The following is a 26,329-nucleotide window of genomic DNA, read 5'->3' as shown; positions in this document are numbered from 1 at the left end:
ATTTTAAACTGAGTGCATCTTTTCTCCCTTGTCTATAACTCTTAGCTTCCTTTTTCCCCTGCCATTGAGAGCGACTAGTGTTTCATCTCTGAAAAGCCTTTCAGGATTTTGAGCCAAGTTGTAAAAAAATATGCATGCACACATGCACGTGTGTATATGTGTGTGTGTGTATGCACAATTGAATCTGAATTTGTGCATTTGTGTATCTGCATAAGCCCCAAAATACGTATATGTCTATCATTTCCAAAGGTAGCAAAAAGATACTTGTCAGAGAAACTGATTTATTGCAACATTTAGCAAAGTCCTTGTCAGAACTTGGTTTACTGGTGTAAATGCAAATGCCAGGTCAGTATAAATCATGAGGCAGGGGACAGAGAGAAAGAAAAGCTCCATTTCTCCCTAAGACATAAACCAGCTCCATGTTTAAAGTGGTCTCCTCCTTGATCTGCCATTTGAGATAAGCTAATATACAGCACCATTACATGCCCTCTCCTGCCTTAATTGCTGATTAACTGGAAGGGCAGAGACCCGGCTGTGAGGACGTGAGAGCTTCATCCCCCCCCGGGATGTGAGGGTTTCCAGTCGCAGGGCCCTCACCCTGCTGTGAACTCCCGTTGCTCCCGCACTGCCGTATCCCTCCTCTTCTCCTGCTTTCTTACTGACACCGTCTGAATTCAGGGCAGCTCTGCACTCAGTCCTGCAGGCAGACGCAGGCGAGCTCTGGGTCAGGCAGATGCGAAGCAGCTCTGAACAGAGGCCGTGTCCGGGGTGGGCACAGTACCTGTGCGCTGCAGCGGGGATCTCCTCTTTGCCAGGACGCCTGGGCTCGCGGCGTGGGCAGAGCCCTGCCTGCCTGCCTGCAAAACCCCCTCTAGACCCCAAAACTGCTGGGGAAGGAATACAAACCTGCAGCAGCTGAGCTTGCTACGCACTGATAGTAGATTCCCTTGTGTCCAGTAAGGACAAGCTGCAACTTGAGGATTTTTCCCTGTGATCCCAGGATGGAGGCTGCCAATGGTGGATTCTCGGGTGTCTAATAACAGTTGTGCTTCCCTAAGTGTGTGTGGGGGGGGGGGAGTTACCATTAGAGCCTGTCTCCTTTCTCCAGCTTCTTATTTTCATGGAATTTATATGAATTTATGTCTGAGAGCATCATGACTTGGTCAGATTTGGGACAAGGTGGCCACACAGTCCCAAAGTTATTTAGAAGACACGTCTTGCGGTCTCATTTCCTCTGAACGGGTGGAAGGGAGTGGGCACTGCCGGGCAGACAGTCGGCAGGCGAGCGCAGCTGCCGTCGTGCTGTCTACCCCGTTGCGCTTTCCCGTAGACGCTCGCGGTGGAAAGCGCTTTCCCTTTCCCCGCTCGCCTCGTTCCCCGGTGCTGACCGCCCACCGCTCCGCCGCTGCCTCCCGCTCGGCCCCTGCTGAAGAAACCGAGAGATGCAGGAAAGCCCCTGCCCCGTCCCCCCGGCTGCTCCCCAGCAGGGACTGCAGCCGCGTCCCCGGGCGGCGGGGAGGGGGGCGAGGGCCCTGTGCCCGCAGGACCGCGGCCCCCGCGCGCCCGCCGACCCTCCGCTCCGCTGCAGGACGGGGCGCAGGGGCCTCCCTCCCTCCCTGGCGAGCCCCGGGAAGGAGCTGCCCGACTGGCGCGGGCGCTTGCCGGGTCGCCTGCCGGGCTCCTGCTTGCTTCCCCCCCGTCCGCGCCGGAGGGCTGGCGAGGGGGTTGGGGAAGGCCAGACACTGCTTTTCAGCTTTTCTGCCTTAAAAAGCATGTAGCCCCTCTTTCCAATGTCGGTAGCATAGGCTGGTAGTCAAATCTGTGAAAGATGCTAGTGGATGCAAGAGCTGCCTTTTTTGTGCAAAGTCATAAAAGCTGCTAAAGAGATCCAAAACGGAAAGGACGGGCACCTACTAGTGAAAACAAGGCAGGAGGAATAAAACTGGCACAAGGCTCCTGAATTTTTCCATGACTGATTTGAGCATTGCAAGTCACTGGCACGGAAAAGCAACACCCACAGCATCACAAAAGCAATAAATAAAACAAGGGGAGCCAGGGAAGGGGCGAGGGCGAGCGGCGCTGCGGGCCGGTGCCACGGCCAGCCGGGGCCCCGGCGTCCTGGCACCTCCGCGCTAGCAACGGGCGCAGGAGAACAACGATCCGGCCGCGATTGGGAACGAGCAGTAGCAGTTAATTAAGTCGGCGGCTTTTATACTGTTGGGGGGGGGGGCGATTCAGCCGCGTTTGAATAAGCCGGGAGTGCCAGGACCTGGTGGGAATGTCTCTGCGGCGCGGGAGGCTCCAGTCTCATGGGCTGCTTTATTAGCATAACAATATTGCCCAGGCTGCACTTGGCTGAGTTAATGCCAGATACCCTGGAGGGGAGAGGGATGGTTTTTTTCCCCCGAGCAGGGCCAGGAGCGCTTGCCACTGGTTGGGGCTGTGTCAGTGCATGAAATTCCTTTTCTCTTTCTGCCACTCTCCCCTCTTAGGGGATGTTTGCTAATTGAGCGAGTTTGGGCAGACAGTAAGCCGGGCTCCTTGCCCCACGTCCGGGCCGAGATTCCCTTTTTGTCGACTTACTGGCAAAGCAGGAGCCTGCTCTGCTCTTTAAAAAGTGGCTGCAGATTATTTGCATTTCCATGGGCAAAGTGGGGCTTGTGGGGAAGGGGTGCACAACTCGTTGGGACAGGCAGGTGAGAGCAGAGAGAACCTCAGCTGCCACCAGCTCCTTGAACAGATATTCCTAAGAGCCAGGGTGTTCCCATTGGGAAGCCCAATGTCCTGTTCTTCCCCATGCAGAAGCATTTGTCTTGGGGCCTGTTCTGGCCAGCGGCAGAAGACAGAGCAGTGATACTCGACAGGCAGGAGCCCAGCCTGGCTGGGGAGAAGGACGCTCCCCAGCTGGGTTGGGGAAGAAGGTTGCTGCTGTCCACCAGATGATTCTTGGTGTTGCTAGATCTTCTCTGCACATGTTCTGCCTCAAATTCAAGCTACTTTATTACTTGCACTATTAACTTGCCAGCTACCTGTCAAGGTAGCCGTCCCGCCAGGGTCCTATGTCGCACATTAAGCCGACTCCAATGGCAGAGGGTTTGTCTACGGGATGCTGAAGGGCAGAAAGCCATCGCTGCTCCAAAGCTCCTTACAAAGGGAGCCAGCGAATGAGAGCCAGCGCAACCAGAGCAATGGGGCTTCCTCGACCCTGGCAAACAAGGTATTTGACATTCCTACAAATATTCTTGCCTACACCAACTTTCTCTAGAGTGGCAAAAAGGCCTCCATCTGGGGATATCTAGTCTTTGAGGACTCCTATATAACCAAAGTGAGGATTTTTTTCTGTTTCTTACATTGGTAGCTATTACCAAGCATGTGCCATGTTAGTGATTTTTTGCATTTCTGTCCCTGCACAGGCCGTTCTGGTTACAAGCGTTCTTGGTGCTGGCTGATGCTGAGTTGCACAAATTGCCCGCGCAGAACTGCATCCCGGCCAGCTTGTGTTGCCGCTTACACGTAATGGGGGACTTTTACCGCTGGGTGTGTTGGTCAGATTCTTATTTTGCATATGAATACTGAAAAAGCAGTTTTCCTTGATTTTCCTGAGTAAGCCATCTATGGTAGCAAAACAATATGCGTTTTAGTAAGACTCTTGCTGCTAGCTCTGCCTCTCCCAGCCTCCCCACCCCCATGCTACTCATTAGTGGGTTATTGAAACCGCAGCTCCAGAATAGAAATGGTCCTGCCTGCATGCATGCACCGGGCTAGTTCTTGTAGTTTCTGGACACTAGAGGCCTCTAGACACCTCTGGTATGATTAATTCTGGCTGTGGCAATTAGCATTCACTCTGAGCAGACCTGATAACAGTCACCTCATCTTCCGGTCCTCTCCAAACACTGTTCATTAAGGCCAGCGCAATGGCTAGGAAGGCACCTCGCGAGCAGACGGGTTACGAGAATGCGGCTCAGCGGAGATGAGGCTGCATCTCGCCCTGCAGCTGCCCACGCACACGCACACACAGGAAGCAGGTTTCGTCTTTGGGGTGGGGGGTGCTGAGTTTTGGGGTGAAAATCGAAACTGTGCTTTAAGCAGGACTAAGATTTCCCTCCTCTGAACTCGCAGCTTTATTTTCTAGGAAGCCTTTCAGCCCCTCGCCTGGCTGGGCCGCGGAGCTGCTCTGCCGGGGCAGGTCGCTGTCCCTGCTGCCGCCGCTTCCTGTTTTTCCTCCAGATTTCACTCGTCCCTTCCCCCCGGCGCCTGCACGGTTCGACTGGGACACGCAGGAAGTTTGCTTACCGAGTGGTTCTCCACGGGCCGAGGCGCTCCGTTAACCCTGGCGGCGCCAGCTCGCCCGGCAGCGCCTCCCGCGTCGCCCAGCCCGCGAGAACGCTCTTGTGCCGCGTCCTCCCGGGAGCCCGGACCCGCCGGCCGCGACCGAGCTCGGCTACGGAGGGCTGCTTAAGTCTCCGCTCGGTGCTGCGGCCTGGAGCAACCCGGTCCTGAGCAGTGCTAAGAGCTGCACGAGCAGTGGCAAAGATCAGGGCGACTGCGGGAAGCAAGAAGAGCGTCAGGCTGGCCCGGGGAAACGAGCCGGCAAGCTGCGCACCGGCAAACGGAGCGGTGCCTAGCGGGAGCTAGACAGGTAAACTGAGGCACTGCTTACGGGCAAGAATTAGGAAGGCGTTTAGGTGCCTCAAGAGGCATCCGAAGGACTTTGGTGCTGAGCCTCAGCCCGGAGCGTGCACGGACCCCCAGCGAGGGGTCGGCGTGCCGCCCGGAGCAGCGCCGGCGCGCGGGTCCGAATCGCCCCCCGCTCCGCGGCCCTAACCACGGCAGCATGCTCCTGGCGGAGGGCTGCTCCCGCTCGCCGGCTGCTGGGGCGGCTGCTGGGGCGGGGAGGGGGGTTGGCTCGCGCCCCAACACGCTAGCTGGCCCTGCGGGAGCGGGCACCCCGAGAGCCCGCGGCACGGCGGCGGCGTGCGCCCGGCCTCCAAAGACGCTGCCCTGCTCCTTTAAGTAGTAGCCAGAAGCTTTCTAAATATTATCATCTTACCAAAAGAAGAGGGAGAGGGAGGGAAAAAAAAAAAAAAAAAAAAAAAAAAGAAAGTGTTTTGGCATGAGAACAATTTCTCCATTACCTCAATTAGTTCAAATGATCTGGAAAGGTTCTCCCTGGAGAAACGGAGCTGAAGCGCGGCCCGCCACGGGGCTGCTGGCCGCTTGCTTGCTGGAGGTGTTGATGCGAGCATTAGTCAGCAGCGCAGATTGCAGTGAAGTCAGTCAGTATTGCTGTCGCTGCCGTCTGGCTGCAGCCATAAATTAATTAATTGTATCACTGCAGTAATTGAGGGCCTTATTCTCTCGAGGATTCTGCGGTGGCACCTCCCTGCCCGTCTCTGAGGCTGCCCGTCAATTCGGTGAGGTCTGGGGTTTACTGAGATCGTTACTGCCTGAAACCCTGTAAACTCTCTCCTTAAAAAGGAAAGTTGTTCCCCATCCCTGCTCGGCGCAGAGGGGGGAGCCCAGCGAGCGCCTGCCCTACCTCCCCCGTGCCCTCTCCCCCTTCCCCGTCCCGGCGGGTTTGCAGCTGCGGCGCGGTCCCGGACAAGCACGGTGCAGGGGTGAAATCAAGATAGCCAAAAGGGCCGAGCAAAGCGTGGGGCCTGGCTCCCGTGCCGGTGCGGATCAGTGCGGCTGCGCTGCTGCTCCTGCGGAGCCGCCAGGCTCCACCAGCTGAGGGTCTGGATTGCATATTCTACCTATAAAAATGGTGTTTAGGATATCTTGGCAAAAGTAGGTATTTTTGCAACCCACTTCTAAGTGGGCAGTGCTGTGTAGGGATGAAATCCAGTTACGCTGGTGAAAAAACACTAATCAGGCTGAAAAAAATGACAGCATGGGTCCGTGGCGCAGAGCTTGCTTAGCTCTGCTCCTAGAAGAGCCCCCTGAAACGAGCTGCCTGCTGGAAGTTGGTGGGCGCGCGGGGATGGTCGCTGGCTCGCAGCGCGGCGGGGAGGAGCGCCCGCGCCTCCAGCGCTCGGCGTCTCCCTGCGGTTGAAAGTCCCTGTTCCGAAGGCAAAGGCAAACGGAAGGATTCTGGCTGCCGTTAAAAAAACAAGACGTATTTCTGATCTTCATGGTTATGAGGAATGTACCGAAAATTTGAAGCCCCGGTACCGGCCGAAGGCTCGCAAAGGGGGGATTAGGGAAGAGCATCGTTACAGGGGCTCAGAGGACTCCATCCTTTGCTGTCAGATATGTCACGTGAAGTACAACCGTTTTCCCATAAAAGCTGGCAGTTTTTTGGCCCACCTCAAGTGTATAACATTGTCCAGGGGTGACAATGGATACCGCTGCTCGATTTTTGAGTAAAAACTCAAAAGTAAGCCACTAGTTGTTTGAAATCATTACATGTAGAGGAGTATGTTGCACATGGATAGCAACCACCTGGTGTTCAAGCAAGCCTGGTTTGGGGGCACTTAGGACCCTGGCACATGTAGGGCGGACAGTGAAGCAAAGCCCTTCGTTGCGTCTGGTGGACAGACATACAGCAGGTTTTGCCGGAGCCGCTGAGTGTGCCCGGGAGAGGAGCCCTGTCCTTTCCCTCGCCGCAGCTCCCAATTCCCACTTCCCTGCGAGTCACGGCATGATTCGGTGTTCTCAAAAAACAGACCTTCAAGGTGTGCAACACTATAGGAAGCCCTAGGAGCTATGGAATATTTTTGTAGGCCTATAAACCTCTCAATTAGTGCTATAAATGAGGAAAACGCTCTTATTCTGGATGCTGCCCAAGACGTAATGCACTTCTGCCTCTGCAGCAAGAAACCCTGTTGGCATGGGACTGATTTGGGAGGCAAAGGAAGGGAAGGGACGTGGTTTTGTAACCGAGCTCCAGGTGAATGGTAACCAGCCCTTTGGGGAGGGGGGGATTTTCTGTAGCAAGGAGAGGAAGAGCATAGCCCAAAGGAACTGGAAAATGATGTTTCCTAAACAGCCATCAGTGTTACTGGACTGTTAGACTAGCACTGCAAATCTCCAGTCAAGACTGAGGTCAGGGAGGTCTGAATAATATCTCTTTTAAGCATTCTGGCAGTGCCGAAAGTCGTGGAAAGAAACAAAAGTCAGTTTGAACAGTTGCGGAATTAAAGAAAAAACATGTTTGGGTGAACAGTAACAAAAAGCATTTGACTTCCAAAACAGGGGGTGACTTTTTTTTTCTTTATTTTCTTTATTTTCTAGCTACTTAACAAAAGCACGTCTAACTAGTAAGTTATTTCGCTTTGAATGACTGGAGCTCAAGGTGAATTTTTCATACGATTGAACAAAATATCACAAAAGGCTTCGGGATAGCAACTGTGTATTATCAACCCGCAGCGAGAGGTAATGTGAAAGCCCAAGTGCCAGGGAAAGCCACCGTCCAGGCAGGGAGCGGAGGGGCTGCAAAGCGCTGCTTCCCGCTGGGAATCCCTGGCCGGGGGACGGACGGAGCCGGGCCGGGAGCTCGCCGCGGGAACCGGTGGCCTCGTTTAGTGCGCTCGTTACCAGCCGGGTAATTGAGTGGGGCTTTCTGACTACGCCCAGCTGGAAGGTTTCAGGCACAGCGAGCGGGAGGGAAGGGAGCATCCTGCTGCCGCCGGCCTTTTGAAATCCCGCTTTTTCCCCCGGGATGGTGACTCCTCTGCTTGACCGCGGCCCGAGGCCTTTTCCCCAGCCATTTTCCAGCTCTCTGCTTACCTGCTGGGAGAAACGAGGGAGGCAGAGACACGGAGGCTGGCTCCAGGGCGAGGCGCATTCCTCCAGGTTAGCCGGTGTCACGGTGTTTCCAGGCCTTGCAGCAAAAAGCCGCCGTTACCCAGTAATCAGCCAAGCATGGCCAACCCAGAACCTGTAAGTACTTCTGGCTCCAGGGCCAAAGGCCAGAATCTGGTCAAGGAGCTAAATTAGTCATCTAATTGGGATTTCTTTCCACCCTTATCCCAGTTCCTGCTCCGAGTGCTCACCAGAATGAGCTCAGACAGACTTCCAGTTCCCCTCTCCTTCCTTACCACTCTTCTCTTAATAACCCCATCTAATTAGTGCTACGAGGCAGAAAAATTGTGACCCTGGGCACAAGAGTGGAATCTAGTCTTGGAGAAATCGGACCGAAATCTCTGTTCATGCAGACTGATGCATTCCCTGCGCCTTTGGCCGTTCTGCCTTACTGGACGTCAAGGGCTGCTGTATCTCCACGAGAGCGGGGCGGGAACGCTGCCATCACCCTTGCTGACTATTTTTACTTTTAAATACAGTAAGAATAAATTTAACATTTCTTTTTGATATTTGGCAACCAAAGTATGCTGTCCAAAAGCTGAGAGGATAGAACAAATCTGGGGAAAAACAATTAGAGATATTTTCCAGGGAAGGAAAAATTTGATAAAAACATTCATGTAATCAAAATCCTAACTTTCCATTTAAAGAAAAAATCAACGGGTGAGATTGGAAATAACAATTTCCCTATGTGCTATACAGAATTAACAAGACACACGCTTTCATTCTGAATGAGTTTTTAAATATAGAGAGTTATAAATATATTTTTTTTAATTGCAAAGCCAGGACCCTGGGAAGAGTGGACGCTGCACAGAGTGCCGCAGCCGTGGGAAGAAAATAGCAGCCAAACGCTGACGGTGGGCGACTTCCGTGGGCTTCAGCGCCGTGTCGCCCGGCGCAGCGTTACGATCTCCCTGCCGCAGCGAGGGCCGCAGGGTGAGGGCGGACGGGCGCTTAGCACAAGCCCTGTCCACCAGTTCCCCCCCCCCCGAAAACTGTTCAGTCAACCGCAGAAAACGTGTTCCTGTGCGCTAAAGCCGTCTCTCCGTTCACGCTCTCTAGCCGTAGGCACCAGCTTTTCGATATCGCCGTGCATGATGGATTTTAAATAGTCCTGGGAGGCTAATAATAATAACAGAAATAATATTTCACTGTAGGGCAGGGGAGATGGACTAGATCCAAGGTCCTTCTCAGAGAGATGGATTTTATATGGATTTTATATATATGATGTTACGCTTCAAAAAGCGGAAAGTTGTCTCCGGTGTCGGCAGCGTTCGCCGTCCCGGTGCATCGTGCTAATCTCAGCAACGGGGCCGCGAAAGAGCCCCTGCCGCAGCCCCGAAACCAGCCCGAGTCCTCAGCTGGAGCTGTTAAAACACACCGAGAACCGCTTGGCACGCGAGCCCTTCGGCGAAGGCGGGCGCGCTGCCGCGTCCCCCGGCGGTGCCGCCGCCACGGCGGGGAGCTACCGGCCTTCCCCGCTCCGGCCTCCGCGGCGGCTCGCTGAGCACCCCTTCTGAAGGGGGCTTTCTTAGTATTATTATTTTGTGGTCAAAAGGTTGCATACACTTTTTTTTTTTTTTTTTTTTTTCTGATGCAGAGGCTTAGAAAGAGTGGAAAGCAAAATATTTTGATAATTATTCAGGCCAGCGGGTTACATAAAAGGTTCCATAGCCCTCTGCATCAAACCTTAACAGTTCAAACCACAAATTCTGTTTTTGCAGCCATAAAACATTCAGGGCAAAAAAAAAAAAAAAAAAAAAAAAAAGATTTTAAAAAAATAAAATAAAATAATAAAATCCATTTTCCATTCGCTTGAAACTTATAAAATTTTATGTGGTGAAAAATGACAGTTTACTCCCAGAAGGAAACTGCCCAGAGAGGCTTGTTTCATAGGTACAGAGGGATCAAGAAATAGGCCTGGACTTGTGTCTTTAGTCACATAAATGCTGAAAGATGTCACGGAGCAGCAGGCGAAAGCGGCAGCGCTGTGAGTCATGCAGCCGGGCCGGCGAAGCGTCGGCGCGGGGAGGCGCCGGGGGAGAGGGTGCGCGGGGCGGCTCTGCGTCCCCGGCTTGCCCCCGCAGCCTCCGGTTTGGTGAGCTGCCTCGGCAGAGTGAAAACAAGTGGTGAAATCCTGTGGGATGCTCAGGACCTTTGGCTTCCTCAGCCGCTATCTCACAGCCTCTGACGCAGCTCTTACCAGCTTAGGGATGCACATTGCATGAGACAGTAAAATGTTGGGTGAGAAAAACCACGGAAATAAGGCAAAATCATAATCCAGCCACGCTGGTGCACTACCCCGGGTAATGGCTACTACCAGGGCTGAACAAGAGGTGTGGGATTCCATGAAGGGACACACAACCCATCTAGGGCTCATCCCAGTCCCAAATAGTCCATCACCGCTGGTGCGCAGGGTTGCCTCGAGCTCACGCCTCCACTGTGTAATTCTCTCCTTGCAGCAGTGCCTGATGCAGAAACCTCAGTGGAGTTCCTGAGTTTTTCCTGGTCTTTGCTGGGTTAAGAGCAAGCAGACTCTGTCCCCAGCATCATGGCTTGGGCTGAGGTGCTGCAGCATGGTGGAGAGCACTGGTGCGACAGCTCCGAGGTGCTAGGAGTTCGGTCTGAAGTTCTGCCTGCATAAAGTCAGCCCCTTGTGGGGTGGGAAGCAAGGTTTCCTCAAAGCACAGACTTGTCTCCCACACGAGCACCAGCTAGCTCCTGAGCTTGAGGCAGTTCAGCTTGGGCATGAGCCGGTTGGCTTTGCCTTTCATCCTGGCTAAAGCCAGCATTGCTCCATGGCACTGAGTGCCCTGAGCAGCCCAGGTGGCCCAGCGTAAGGCTGGGGTGCGTGCACCACGCTCTGCAGACATGTCTTTTGGATTCCTGCCTTCTGCCCTGGTCAAAATACATCTTTCTCACCACCTGCACCAAAATGAAGTTGCCTTGCAGGTACAACGTGAGATGTTTTCTAGGTCAGTGGGTATTTTCCAGCTCCTTTAGTAAGCTGCAGGAACTGATATTTTTTGGGTTCCCTTTGCTTCCACTCTAAAAGGTTCAGCTGGACCGTGCTGACTGGTAAACACATGGTAAGTACCCTATAAAAATTCACAGGAAGATATGTTAAGAGATGACCAGCTCATCATGAAAGACGGGGCACAGAGACGGGCTGCCACTCAGTGCCCTCGCACACGGTTCAGTCCCGGTCATTGACAGCACATCAAGCAAGAGCAACGTTCAGCCCGAACGCACAGCAAAGGCACCCTGCCTTTCCACCTCTGCAAAGGGAGGTCAGTTTGTAAACCAGCTTGTTGAAATTATCCAGCTTAAATCCCAAGCAAAGCATTCAAGTAGTTAAATAAATTCTGCACAAAAGCCCGTATCATCAGGTTTCTGGTTGTTAAAGGAGCAGAAAGCCATATATGCCAGAAGTCCCCATCACATAATTTCTTTTGCTTTCTAAGAGAAGTCCTCAAGATTACTGAGAATAAGATGCGCTTTCTTTATGCTTTTTTTTTTATATATTGGAACATTAAAAAGTCATCTCATCTCCTGAAAGTACAGGACGAAGAAATATGTTAAAAATTTCCCAATAGTCAGCCACAAAAACACAGACTATTACCAGCTAAAAAACAACATCATTCCCCCTGCGTGTTAGAATTTGACACTTTGGGTACTGGCAACATTTTTCAAAAGAAAATTAAAAAATAGCTCCATATAAATGAAAAAGGCTCTTTACTTTTCCTTTTCCATTTGCAAAGGAAAAAAACAAAAACAAAAACCTGACTTTCTGTTCTTTTTACATGAGGAACATTAAAAAGTCATCTAATCTCCTGAAACTAACACTAATTAATGAGCAAACATGAAATCTGGGAAGAGAAATAAAACTGTAACCTGGACTTGCTGTAGTGCAGTTCCAAGTCATGACATACTTAAAGCCGTAAATGCATTTTGCTTCGGATTTGATAGGATGTGTAATTAACAACGTGAGAGGAAATCTATGCAGTGGTGAAACACTGGCCTTCATTTTTTTCAAATGCCTCAGCATTAGTGGTTTTTTTGGTGATGGGGATACATTCAACTGCATCTGAAGGTAAAGCCCACCGTGTAGAGCCATACCACAGTCTGCCTCTGTGGTCCTTTGTGAAGTAGCCAGTCACTCCCGTACCAAGGCTCCTCAACCAGCTTTTTGAGACTTTGCAACCTAATGAGCCTCCAGCATTTTTGAATACCAAGCTTTGTACCTAGAAGATTAACTATTGGCATGACGGCATACTTTCTGAGACAAGCAGGCTTTAGTAAAGCCTGATCCAGCAGATGGGTGGTCAGCAGTCCTGGTCAGTCTAGTCTATTCTTACTGCCATCCATCAGCATCATATCTCAGAGCATCAAGAGCCATTAGCTAGCTTGGGGCTATGTCCTTCTTTGCATTTAGTCATCTGTAGAGCCTAGAGATCTCCTAGGAGCACACTGAGCATTGCGACAACTATCCATCACGTTGTTAGGGCTACCATACCCTTCCCATAGAGATGTGTGTGCACTGCAGAGCACTGCAGTGCCGCAGGGATTTCAGCATTGAGCTCTGCAAGACTGAAAGAGAATAGCTACCAGGCACTTCAGATGATTGCCAGCATTTTGGACACCCTCTCACTGTGAAGTACTTTGCAGACAGGGACCAGCAGCCCCAAAGAGGCTTTGCAACGTGTGAGGAAGCCTCGGAACCAAGCAGAGCATATGGACAGGGGCTCCCAATATGTGAGCTACTGAAAACAAAAAAGTTATTTTGCACCAGCTGGAACCCTATGCATGCTAACAGCATCATCCCCAGGCTATTTATTGCACAGAGCAGGTCTATAATGTGAGAAATTACGTCCAGATTGTTGTCTGTTAGGATGGGATGGAGTTTTCTAGTTGAGCAAAGGCAGGAAGAGTTGTCCTCTGGAACTCTTAGGTGAAAGTTAAAGTCAGAAGGGAGTCCAAGACAACTCCTGAGCCATGAACTGAATTGACTGGTTGTGGTTGTTTAGCCTCAGCTGAAGGAGTTATTATTTTCATGTCTGGTAATAAGTAGAATAATAGACAAAAAGACTAGCTCCCTGCATGAAGTCTGAGTAAATGAGCTTGGTACAGTGGTTCACTGCATGATTTGTGGTTTGGTACCTTCTTCCAAGTTGTGAATCAACATGCAAAGCAGATCCAGAGCCACTCGCATGGCTGCAAGGACTCATTGGTGTCCTTGGGTTTCTCTGTTCTGCCTCCACAAAATATCATCTTCCCTATTTATCAACTGGCCATTGGGTGGTCATTCCACCACCCTCCTCCACCACTTCCTTCAGAGGTGAGAACATGTACAGCATGTAAGAGATCCCCCAACCCACCATCAGCTCATCCCACAGGATTTTATTATCATCCGATAAAGCCCCTCTGTTCTCAGTTTATTTTAAATACACGTTGGAAAACCTCTTTAATAGTAACTCAGCCTCTGACAACAAGCACTTAGAAGAACTGTCCTCCCAGTTTAGAGCTGTCAGCCATAAGTCAGTGGCGGAACCATTAACATAATCCAGGTGTCTTCACTCTCATTTCCAGACACAAACCACCAGGCAACAGTTCTCCCTACAGACGTGCTGCAAGACAGAGGAGCTGCTTAAAGCAGCACAGCAGTGGGGTTTTTTTAATCTTCCTTTGCAACATATCAAAAGAAAAAGCAGCCCTCTATTTCTGGAGTTTCTGATCTGGGGAGCCGCAGCGGCTGAATTCGGGTGCCGCTGGGGCGCGTGGAGCCCGCCTCCCACCCCGCCAGCGGGCTCGGGTTTTTATTGCTTAGGAGGAGCTGCTGGAGCAGGCTGGCGCTGCGTCCCCCCGCTGCCCCGAAGGCGCGGGGACGACAAGGCGCGCACGCACCCGGACCAGCGCTCCTTCCCCTGCAGTTCTTCAGGACGATACAGGTGGCTGCTGGCAGCCTGCCTGCTCTTTGTTTAAAAATTATTGTTATTTTTTTAAGGAGCATTCTGGACATTGATGCTTGCCTCTTTCAGACTTGCTTGGTTCTCCTTGGAGAACACATCTGCTTTTCCATCAAGAGACAAACAGCGCCGTCCCAACCTGTGCTCTTCCCTCGTCGCAGTTTTGGGCTGCTTTCGGAGCAAGGAGGGCACAGGTTCAAGATCTGACAAGCAGTCAAAGCCTTCAGTGGAAAACTTTGATTTGTTTTAATCGTGATCTTTAAAAGTTTTTTTTTTTTAAGGGAGGAAGCTACTTTCTTTGAGTGATCAGCTCTACTTTTTTTTTTAACATTAATTTTAAAATTCCCAATATATGCATATACTAAATGAGATTGCCAGGCTGCTGAGTTTTTGAAATCTAATTGGTCCTATAGATATTACTAAATCTTTCTGCAGAAATCAGGCAGAAGTAAGATTGAGCCAAATATCATGAGATCACTCAGAAAATCTGTCTCTTCTTATTACACATTGTAGGTTTTTTCCATTAGGGCTTGACTGAAAACCATGGGCTTTAAAATCATCTGCTTCATTATTGATGAGAACTGGGAAAGAAAATTGAATTATTTTAATCTGTGTATTTATTTTAAGGCTTTGACAAGCAGTCAAACCACCATGCTAATCCTTAATCCCTGGATAATCATCACCCTGCAATTTTAAAATGTGGTCTCAGAGAATTACAGGAGGAGCCAGGCGAAAAGCAATCAGAGTCTGCACATCAGAGAGCTTTATTATTATTAGCATTACTAGCATTATTATTATTTAAAGTACACTCAGAAAAATCCTCTTCCCCATCTGCTCTGCAGAGAGAGTTTCAGGAAAGCGGCAAAGTCAATCACCCAGAGCAGAACAATGTTGAGGGTGATCTTAATAAAATAAAAATAATTCTTCCTTTAAAAAAATGACATCGTTTGCCACATATTTTAGCGCACAGAAGGTATTGCATAACTCCTAACCGTCGAGCTCGCGAGGAATACTGTATCCCTTTATTCTCTGAGTTTAATAGTTATAATTAGAACCTTTCCTATACGGTTTCTATATCTACATGTAATTGTAAAAAAATCCCTCTTGTCTTTCCCAATAAACTGAGGCATTGTTACACAGCCTGCAGTGAAGCAATTATAGTGAGAAATGGAGACATTAGATTTTGAAGAAGGAGATGTTATTCTTTTTTGAAGTAGAAAAAGTCTCTGACTTGAAATGTTCTCGTTTAACATCAATTTTGTCTTCGTGGTGTTGCTGTCCGCACTTGGCTAGCCTATCGAGGCGGTGGGTGACGGCAAAGAACCGGGGCTGGAGCTGCTTCTGCTTCCTTTCTGAAGGAAACCTGTCTCCTTGCTTAAAATCACAGAGGATGGTAAAGGAAAAATTTTTCTTGGATTGCTCCTGAGCCGGGGACAGTTGTTTTAATGCCAATGCACAGGTGTGTGCGCTTTACTTCAGCAGTCACTGCAGTGTAGCCGTAGGGTTCGACACACACATACAAATTAATATTTTAAAATTTAGATTTTGTTTTTCATTGCTGCTTATTTTTCTTCCCTCCTGCTCTGCATGTCAAAAGATGATTGGTAGGTGTAGAAGTGGGTCTTAAAAACACAAGCCATTGCCTGGGGTTCTTCTTACAATCAAAGCCCTTGCCCACCCCGTTAGCCTCATGTCAGCAGATTGATTTAGACCAGTCCTGCCACCCACCCCCCAAAAAAAAGAAAAAAAGCACAGCACCTTTGACAGTGCCCCTATCTGTGCATATTTAGATTAAAAATGTGTAGGAAGGTTTTTCTCTTTACTATTAACAAAAGGAACTGGTTAACAGGAAAAAGCTGTTAAAGTCCATCCCCCCAGAAAACCAGGAGGTTTGAAAAAGTAACATACAGGGGCCTACGACCCTGTGCTAAAAAGCAAAGAGCTTCCACGCGCATCGGCTGTGTCCCAGCACGCGCTGCCGAGCGCGGCGGTGAGACCTGCAATAGGAGAGAAATATCACAGCAGGGAGATACCGCAGCAGGGAGATATTGCAGCAGTGAGATATCGCAGCAGTAAGATATTGCAGCAGTGAGATATCGCAGCACTGAGATATCACAGCAGTGAGATATCGCAGCAGGGAGATATTGCAGCAGTGAGATATCGCAGCAGTAAGATATTGCAGCAGTGAGATATCGCAGCACTGAGATATCACAGCAGTGAGCTACTGCAGCAGTGAGCTATCGCAGCAGTGAGCTATCGCAGCAGTGAGATACCACGTCAGTGAGCTATTGCAGCAGTGAGAATCACGGCAGTGAGCTATCACAGCAGTGAGATACTGCAGCAGTGAGCTAGATGCTGCAGCAGTGAGCTATCGCGGCAGTGAGCTATCGCAAGACAGTTTGAGAGCAGAAGAGAAGCGTGCGGAGCGAGCCAGCGGGGCATCGGGCTGAGCCGCGCGAGCTGGGGAGCGGTGCGCGGTGCGGGGGGGACGGCGCCGGCGGGAGCTGCAGCAGCACGAGGAGGAGAGGGGCAGCAGGGAAGGAGGAGAGGCCAGACGCCCAGACAGCGAGTGCGAGGGCAGACCTTGCACTTTGTAGTAAGCCAGGAAAATACATTTGACTACAATCTAGACAAAATTTTTCAAAATCTTTTTCTTTCTTTCTTTTTTCCCTCCAAACCCCCTCTTCCCTCTGGATTTATGGGTCAGGAACCCTCAAAGTTGTCCTGATGGATTAAGCAGAGACAAGTCTGTATCGAGTAAATTAAAAATGAAATAGTTGCAGCTGTTGGATCAGTCTTGGGGCCAGAGGAGGTAAAAGACTTTGTACCCTCAAGGGGCCTGGAAGTAATCTGTGAAGCACCAAGCACTTAAATAAAGACAGCTTGCGTGAAGGCCCTGGCTGTTGCTGAAGCCGGGGCAGATGGAGCGAGCGTCCAACGCCCGTGGGCTCGACCGAGGGCTAAAGCAAAGGAAGGAGCTGTTAGCTCACAGCGCTGCTTGCGGCCGGTGTCCCCGGGCCCCTTGCAGCACCACAGCCTCCGAGCAGGGAGGAGGAGGGTGAAGAGGGTATCTGGGGCCAGCGATCGCAGGGATTTCGTTTCTCCTATTGCACGTCTCTTCTGTTCACCGCTGTACCATGGGGACTGCAGCTAGAAGCTGTCTTGAGGTTTACCTGGCACAAAGTGACGCTGGGAGCCCTCCAGAGCTGGATACCCACAGCTTAAGGAGTGAGTAACCTTCCTCCTAGGACACAGGTGACAGTAGCAGTCGTTTCTTAAAGCTGCTTTCATGCTGGCAGATCGTAGAGTGCTTCACAAGCCATACCCCAAATGGCACCACGTCAAGCCCAAGTGTCTGCAGGGAGCATGGCCGCATGCAGGGCACGGGCTGGCTCCTCTGGGTGAGGCGGTCAGGAGGACGTGGTCAAGGCCTCCTCGCATCCTCTGCAAGAGGCTCCTCCAGGTGAGGAGGTCAGCAGGACGAGGCCTTCAGCCTCCCCATGTCCTCTACAAGAGGCTTTTTGGGAGCGATGGCAGGGGAGGCCGGGGAGCTGCCTGGGTCATGTGGGACAGACGTGCCGAAGGCGCTGTGCGAGGACACCACAGTGTCCAAAGAGCTGTGCGACTTTCCTCTCCCAGCACCAGCATGCATGGTCCAGACAAATTACACCTCTGGACTGTGGCCTTCAGCAGTGTCTAAGGTGGCGTTTGCCTCTGAAGAAGAGAAAAGTGGCAGAACTTGGTGCCCAGTATAAAATTCCCCTAAATTCAGCTCCCAGGCACAGGGTGGGGGACAAAAATGAGGACTTTTCTCCACCAGTGCAACCTGTGCAAGGAGACATTTCTCAGCTGCAAACCTTTCACTATGACCTGGCAGCCCATCAGTCGCCTGCATGGGGTCCCATCAGAGCAGCTGGCGATGCGGGCAGTGTGTTTTCCCTTAAAAAGGGCAAGCACAGCATGACCAGGCTCAGGCTTACAGCCCTTCCCCAGCTGTGCACCCAAAACTGCTCTGCTGGCAGTGGCACGGGGAAAAGCAGCAGCACGCGTCCGCCTGCGATGCTCAGCATCTGCACCAGTGGCTGTCGCTGCAGCTGTGCTGCCTGCGCGTTGTGGTTGCGTGCTTCGTGCTGCAGAAAACTGCTAGCCCAAGCACTGTCGGAGCAAAGGGCGAAGGCTTAAGCGCACCCCGTGTTGCAGATGAGCATTTTGCCACATGCATTACCCCATACCTCTCCCCAGTTAGCTCATGGCATATCTAAGACGGCAGCTCCAGCTCCGGAGTGACAGTGCAGCTCTGGCCGTGCTGCGGAGCACAGCACGCTGCAGGGACACGGCTCTGCCCGGAGGCATCCGGCAGCACCCAAAGGGTGGGAGCAATCCTGGGTCGCTGGTGCCAATATGGAAAATCACAGTAGTTGCCTGGGTTGGGAGAGGGCGTGTGAGCGAGAGGTCCTCGCGGGGCCTCTCCAGGCGCTGCCGTGGCCTGCAGAGGAGCGACTGATTCCCAGCTGGGCAGGGTTACATGTCGGGGGGGGGGAAAAAAAACCAAACACCCCAGAGAGCTGGTTTCAGGGGTTGGACATGTTGATGGATTTGTCTTTTCCATACAAACGTCAGGGAGCCCATGGTTGTACCACCGCTCTCCAGCCGCTCGCCGGGGCGGCTGCTGCGGGTGGGATCTTGCTGGATCAAAACACACACGCATGGAAGGGGGAGGCTTGTTTCTTCCTTTAACTCTTGGGGCACCACTGTCCCAAGCTTTATTTACAGCTGTTTGATGCCAGAAGAGCCTCTTTTCCAGTTTTCCTTATTTTTAGGACAGAATCGATGGCACACCCCTTTGCCACAGCCGACACCTCCAGGCGAAAGCGCTGCAGCCACCGTGCGCAGCAAGACCCGCGAGAAACGGCTGTGCCCAGCTGCAGCGTTGGCAGGCCGGCAGGACGGGCTGCTGCAAAGCCCCAAACTGCCATCATATACACTGGCCTAGGTTGTTCTTTTTGTAAAAATATCCAGTTTAGGGAGTCCTGTGAATGCATAAGAATCTCAACTTTCACTTAAAACCAAGTTTCTTCTAACTCACCCTGTTACACAAATGCTGGAAACTATGGTCTCAAATACACCCAAAAGATTTAAAAACAAACAAAAAAAAAGGCAATTATAAGGGATCCTCAATATGTTTCCAAATAAACATTTGTCATTTGTCTCTTTTTTGTTGTTTTTTTCTTTTCTCTCTTCTTTTTTTTTCTTCTCTTCTCTTCTCTTTTCTCTTCCAGATACCGCCTTCATTCTCAGGCAACAATTTTTTGAAAAATTGTGCTGGGTAGTACTGAAGCTGCTGGACTGGCCCCAGGCCCAAATACGTACAAGAGCATAGAGAGACCGACTGTTCCTCCCAGCCCTGTGTCACACCAGGCCCTGGTAAGTGCAACACAACCAGGCTATATTGTGCTAATTTTGCCTTTCTACTTTAATGCATAAACCCAGGCATTCACACATTATAGCTGCCCAGGTTAAAAAATCAGTAAAGTCTGCTAGCGCAGGGCAGCATGAGCCAGGCTGTGGGACATACACGCTGATGGTTCTGCTGTTGTTCTGGTTGTTGTTGTTGTCTTTGCTCTTATTACTCCCCTATTGCATTAACACCTGGGTCCCCGCCGTAGAATAAGAGCCCTCTGTGCTAACATGTAGAAACGTAAAATACAAAATGGTGAGGACTAGCCCCAAACATTTACAATCTAACTAATACTTTTTGCTCTCCCTTACAACTTTATGTTGCTTAATACTTCTGGGCTCTCATATTTTATCATAGGTGATACTTCTTTTATATGTGTGTGTATATATATATATATATATATATTTATATTTATATATAGAGAGAGAGAGAAAATGTGTTTGTGTGTGTGTGTATATATATATATATATACATATATATATATATATATATATATATACACATACTTATGTTTTGTATAGGACTTTGTGGTTTTGTGGGCTTTGTTTGTTTTGTTTTGATTTGATATTGTCATTTAAAGTAATTTCTTGCCACTTCATTGCAAAGTGGGCCCATCAACTTGCAGACACATTGATGCAGACACACACGACCTTTCGCATCTGACAAGGACACTTTGCTAGGTTCAGGTCTTGCCTGCACCAAAAATGGGCTGATTTCCAATGCAGCAAAGCTAGCTTTGGAGCCGGAGCAAGGCGTGGGCTCTTTTTTTTTCCAGCCAGCGAGGGCTCCAGGCTGAGTGCTGCGACCAAGGGGTAGCGCTGGACTTTGGAAGGCGCTCCCTACCTTCCCGAGGAGCAGCAGTGCCGAGCATCCAGCGCTGGGCCCGCGTTGCTCGCGGCGTCGGCGCCGTCACCGTCACCCCGGGGGGGGACGGTCCCCTAATTGATGTGGTGTTGGGCGCCCCGACGCAGCCCTCTCCCGGCACCCCCGGCCCAGCTGCCGCACAATAACTCGGTTTTGCCGTAGGACGCCCAGCGATGCCACAGACGTTACTCACGGCTGCATCCTGGAGCCCAGACGAGAACATTCATTTCACACCGCAAACTTATTTTTTTTCCCCCTCTGCCGCTTTCTTTTATCGAGTTTCAATATAATAAACAAAGGAGACGATATTATTTCACTGGCAAAGACTCCAACTAATGCACAAACAGTTTTCAATACTGGCACGCGGAGGGGCTTTTTCACCATATAGTGGCCAATCAGAGCCATATCAGTCCTAATGGCACAGGGAACTGGAAATTCAGATCTTTCACCTTGAAGAATAGCTGCAATTCATACACTGCTAGTACTTTTTTCTCCCTCTCCCTCTTTTTTTTTTTTTTTTTTTTTTTTTTTTTCCTAGCACAGCCGACTGAATCATCACAGCGGTACCAAAGGAGACTTTTCCAAGCTCTTAACATACCACGAAGGGACAGTCCCGGAGACCCCAATATTTAACCATCCCAGGTCGTGGCAATGTGTCTGTAGAAGCAGGGTCCCAGCTTGCTTTGGTTCTCTTAACGACAGTGGGCAAGTTACTTCACTCCTCTGGGCTTGTGCTGCCCTTTGCATTTTCAGTTTGAACGTAAATCATTCAGGCTGAAAGTAAAGAATTTAAGCCACATTCTGGACTTGTGCTAAAGCCGTTCCCAATGGACCACATATAAAGAAGTACCTGATTAATTAAGATGAATGGTCAAAGGCAGCTGAGTCCAGCCCCACCGCACTTTCTGTCCTATTGACTTCTATAGCAGGTGCCCCTTAACCATGATGGCTCATGGCTCCCACAGACCTTTAAGTAATCATAAATACAAACCATATTTCATATATTTGATAAGCTGATTCAGTATCTCTAGGCACTGTTAATCAGGAGATAGATAGGGCATCACTGCTGGCTAAAGTGTACAAGAACTTTATATGTCTTTTTAAAAACAGTAATTTAGAGTAAGCTTTTGAGCACTGCTGTCTTTACATTTTCCTTTCTTCTTGCTTTTGTGTATAAATGCATATATGCATTCCTTTAAGAAAGACTGCCTGCTTGCAAGTGTGTTAGGCAAGCAGAGATTTTGCCGGCGACCCAGCAGTCAGGTCCAGAAACACCGTCCAGCTTTTACAACAGTGACGACCCAGAGGCGCCAGCTCACCAGTGCACCCACTGGGAGTCACTGGGAGAGCACACCCAGAGAGGGCACTGCTGGCGGGGAGAGCTTACACCACTCATACCTAAGCAAAACTGGGAAATAATCCTTCCGGGATGGCGCAGTGCATCTGGGCAACTCCGCCAGTGCAAATTTCTCTATCCAGAACAAGCCAAGAGTCATTTCTGGCCAAAATTCCAGCACTAGCTGCTTGAGTAAGTGATTTTTCCTGAGCTCGTGATGCAAGTCTTTTTGTCAGAGAGGGCTTCTGGCGGGGCGCTGGAGTCCTGCTTCCCTGTCGGACGCTTTCGCCACTCACTGATCCAGCCCACCACACAGCCAGTCAGGCCTGTCACCTGCAGCAAGCTCCCCCGTTGGAAAAACATGCAATTTTCCTAAGGTAAGGGAGTCTTGGGTTACTAGGAACACAAATCATTATGAGTAAAACTGCATTCCCAATTTATTGTATTTGTTTTATTTATAATTTTATTACTTATTCCACATTTTCCATATTTTCCATGTGCTTCACGTCATTCTTGTCCACTCAGGCCTTTACATGGAAACTTGGGCTCTTCTCCACTGCCTAATGTGTTGAAGGCTTCATAAACAGTCTTGTTTCATTGTTTGCTCTGCCTGTTTCCATCCTGGTGGGTGACTGAAGTTATGTTCGGTACAAGTCTGACTGTTCTAGGAGCTGGGGAGCAAGATTGGGAGGAGGGGGAGAAGGGAAGAAAAACAGCTATTAATGTGATAAGCCACAGAAGATAAAGACCATCAAATTATTCAGCTGAAGCTCTAACAAAGAAGATTTGGAGACTCTGATCTGTTTGCTCCATGTTAGGCATTAAGTTGTCAAAGACAGGTTTTTCCATGTGCAGCAGTCAAGGCTGAGGACTGGACAACACGTTGCATGTGCATAGCTTGATCTCCCACCTTGATCTCATAAAATACAGTCCGCTGAAGGAAGAGGAGACTCTTCCCGACGCTGGTGGGGCTAGCTCCCTTCCCTGCTCTGCCAGGCTGCTTCTGCAACGTAATACCGTGCATCTGCGTGCACAGATGCTTCACTGTCTCACCCTGTCCTAGATGTGCAGGCTTTTTTCATGCTCACGTCTGAGTGTAATATGTGAGCAAAGCAGGAGTGTTCAGCAACGCCGCTTTCAGCTGCGTTTTCAAGGTTTTGTGTCAGCAGGAACGTTGGGTCAGTTGGCAAACAGCTTTTTGTTTTGCTGTCATTCAGCTCTTGAGCACATTTACACCATCTCATATATTTTTCATTAGTCTTGCACCCTCAGTGACAACCCTATCAATTCATGAGCGTGTTCGTCCTGAGTTAGTTCAGTCCCACAAGTAGTGAATGCCATACATAAACCTGAATAATCTCTTGGATAGAAAAAAGGATGTTCACTTCCTGGAAAAAAAAAAACTGTCAGTTTTTATCTAGATTTTATAGCTGTTTTTTCATTATTATTTTAGGAACTCAAAAAACAATGTAGCATTTGATGGCAAAGGAGGGGCAGGGAGACTGGATTAAAACATCTGGTGATGTAATTAGATTCACTAAAAAGTTTACACTCCAAACTGCACCTCCGTAATTGATGGGACTGTTGTGATGTGTCACTTCCACTTACTCGATTAAGCGGCCGCATTTGCCGAGCTGCACCCTGCACTAACCCTTGTGGCTGACCTGCTGCAGCTCCCCTATTAGAGCCGCAATTACGGGGTGACTCTTAATAGCGAGGTCTTGCTTCAGAGTGGGGAAAAATGTTTCTGTAGCTCACATGCAACAATTAAAGATAATTTAAAATGTAAGTAATTGCACTGGGTTTCTGGAAACTACTGTAGAGGTCTTGTCCCAGGCATCTGACAGGCATGGTGGTGTATTTTGACAAGTTTTGCACAGATTTCCATTAAATACCAACTAGCAGTTCTATTTTCTTTGGAGTTATTGGTCAGGAAATGGTGATTGTGAAAGGTCAGGTCTGGAAGATTTGGGAGGGGATGGAGGTGTTACTCACGTTCTGATCCATGGGGATCTAGTTCCAACATAAATCTTTCAGTTGCTTGATTCTTGCTTTCTGCGTAGTCTTTGAGCAGGAGAAAGGGAGGGACTGATCCACAGACAAGTGCTTCTGCAGAGTTGCTTTCATCCTTGCAGAGATGCCACATACAGCAGGACCTCTAAAACGTCCATGTGGACTCTGGAAACCTGCAGAATCCTGGTGAGTCTAGTTCTAGAGACGTGTCAAACACCAAAATGTTTGGTTGGGTCTCCAGCTCGCAACAGCCTTGCCCTAAATCTGTCAATTTGCACAGCTAGATTGGAAACTGCTCCTACTCCAAGGCTTCTGCAAGGTCAGCTAAGTGTGAGCATCATGCAAGAAGCACCCAGATACTTTCAGAGGTTCAGCAATCCCTGAAAGAGTTTTGCATCGTGAAAACAGACTGTCAGATAAGTTTGGCTTCTGCCACATGGTCCTAGCGATAATAAGCCATCTGTGTGCATCTTGCCACACACAATCTTTCCTCTCTCAATTTTGTCTCCTTCACTTTTCTTCTGAGTCCTCTCTTTTTTGACCTACATTTAAGTAATTCAACAAATCCCAGAAGTGCACATAGGAGAATTAAATATGCAATTAGTTGGCAAGATGTAAACCAAGAATGAATCCATCTACATCAGAGTAAAAACAAGTATATGAAAATAGGATGATCCATGAAATGGAAAGGACCCATCAAGAATATAATCACCTTCTGTCCCATTTAACTGATTTAGGCTTCTATCTCAGTTAAAACAACTTTTGCTCCTAAATCATTTGGGATAGAATTTTAAAAGAACTTTGATATCACATGATGCAGAGAGAGAATTTGTACATCTGGAAATTGCATTTTTCTTTCTTTTTCCTTGATTGGATTTCTAAATTATGTTTAAAAGCTCAAGGTTATGCTCCTGTATTATAGATTACTTCATTGTTTGTCACTGGATAATAAAATTAAGTACATGCATAAGCAGCTGCGAGATTGAGATATCTGGATGCTTTTACCCTTTTTCTCCTTTTATATATGACAAAATGCTTCTAGAAAATCAAAGCTATGACAGACTTGCCCTCGTTATTGCACGTGATTGTCTTTCTGTCTGTAATGGTTCAGATGCATTTGGTAACACCATGGCTGCTTGCCACCAAAGAACATTATGATATTCCATAAAAAACAGAAAATTAAATCAAATATAAAACAGAAGGAAATTAAACATTTATCTGGGGCAAATGTAGTGGAATGCAAACTTAAACTGGACAATTGCAGAAAACCACAGCTAACTTTAAAACTATTTTTCTTTCTCTTTAAAGTGAAATGATCACAGGTAAGAATAAGCCCAAGCCCGTGCTCTTTGTATATGTTCCAGAGTAATGCTTTTAACGAGGGACTCAAAGACAAATAGCCCTTGAGATACACGGAGAGCTGGGTTTCTTATTTTATCACGACAAAGTTATGCAAAGGCCAGGAACCACTTGTACCCCCCCCCCAACAGACCGTTTTCAATTCTAACCAGAATCGTTTCCTTTTCTTTTAATTAAAAAGCCGTGGATGTGCTTAGACACAACCGGACACGTGTTCCAGTGCCCCAGACGCGCGGGGAAGGGAGCCCGCGCCGGGGTGAGCCTGACAAATGCCACCGCCTGGAACCGTGCAGAGACACGAGCTGCAAAAAGCATTCCTGGGGCTCTTTCCTGGTGCCTCTCCAAGCTGACAGCGGAGGTTTATATTAACATCATATGGCTGTCTTCAGCTGCATTTGTGAGCACAGCCCATTTGGAGATCTTTCCATGTTGGGCGACACAGGGAACAGGAGGAGGGGGGGGAAGCAAGCAAAACATCTCGAGCGTTTTAGCATCAGCATCTGCCTCGGTACCGCTATCAAACGCAGCCTCCTCCGGCTCTGCCCATACCAAACGCGTGTACAACACTTTGAGGGCAGCTTTTAAAAATGTTTTTGAACACATCACACATAGGAAAATAACACTCTATAGAAACTTGGCAATGAGTCTGTCTCAAGTAGCCAAGCTGGGCATGGAAAAAAAAAATAGACAATAAAAAGTCATTTCTAGCCAAGTTTTAAGTGAGTATACAATACATACCTTTTTTCCCCCGCCTTTTGCCTTAGTTATTGGCCAACTTGGCTACAAGCTTATGGAAAACAGTGAAATGGAATTATTATAATTGTTTTTTTTTTCTCTTTTTGACCAAGCAAAAGTTCTTATAAGTGATAATTTGATTATGGCAAAAGAGTAACACAGACAGAATTTTAGGGTTGTATCATCAAAAAAACTCTCTTTTCTGCACCAAAAAAACTCTCTTTTCTGCACCATACTTTCAGAGTAGTTCATGAGCCCCAGTGATCTAATACTATTGCTATTTATGATTTTTTTTTTAATTATTTATTATAACGTATGTCATAAAGTGGAAAATTACTGGTGCCGATCACATTTCCAAGCAGGCTAATTTAGAGCTGAATGTTGTAAGTCAATTAGGATAATAAACCCACTGCAGTTAGGATGGTGAACTTTCTTGGAATTAGCATTTTCATGGCATGCTGCACTATGCTGAGATCAAAAAGAATACTTTTAACAAGTGGCTTTTGAAACCAAGAAATGCAATTGTCTCTCTTCCGGCTTTCTATTTGTGTGGCAGTTTTTCTCTAGGATGGCTTCAGTCTGTTGCAACATGTTTCCACAGCTTCCGCCTTTGCCCCCAGGTATTTCAGGTGGATTGTTGGTTAAGAGCAAGTTCTTTGCTGACATAGGTTGGGTATTTAACATCCTGGTGTGTTTCATACCTCCATGTGCCTTGGGTTTTATCTTAGTTTTTGTAAGGACGGAATTAAATAAAATCAATTAAAAGGAACAGAAGGATTTTTTTCCCCCTCCTGC

The 26,329-nt window shown here is 48.8% G+C and overlaps 1 long non-coding RNA gene across 5 annotated transcripts in view; it reads left to right on the top strand.

Moving 5' to 3' along the window:
* Positions 1-24,742, top strand: part of LOC134148969 (uncharacterized) — a 206,160-nt gene extending 181,418 nt beyond the window's left edge. For 3 of the 5 annotated variants that reach the window (XR_009960322.1, XR_009960319.1, XR_009960318.1), the window contains 2 exons: positions 19,049-19,193; positions 20,630-23,216. This is a non-coding gene — a long non-coding RNA (uncharacterized LOC134148969). Of the gene's footprint in view, positions 1-19,048; positions 19,194-20,629; positions 23,217-23,490 lie in introns of those variants that run through there. The other 2 variants (XR_009960321.1, XR_009960320.1) reach the window with 2 other exon arrangements.
* The last annotated feature ends 1,587 nt before the right edge of the window (positions 24,743-26,329 follow it).

This window comes from Rhea pennata, chromosome 19 (assembly GCF_028389875.1).
Source record: "Rhea pennata isolate bPtePen1 chromosome 19, bPtePen1.pri, whole genome shotgun sequence".
Taxonomy (NCBI): Eukaryota; Metazoa; Chordata; class Aves; order Rheiformes; family Rheidae; genus Rhea; species Rhea pennata.
This window is presented reverse-complemented; position numbering and strand designations above follow the sequence as displayed.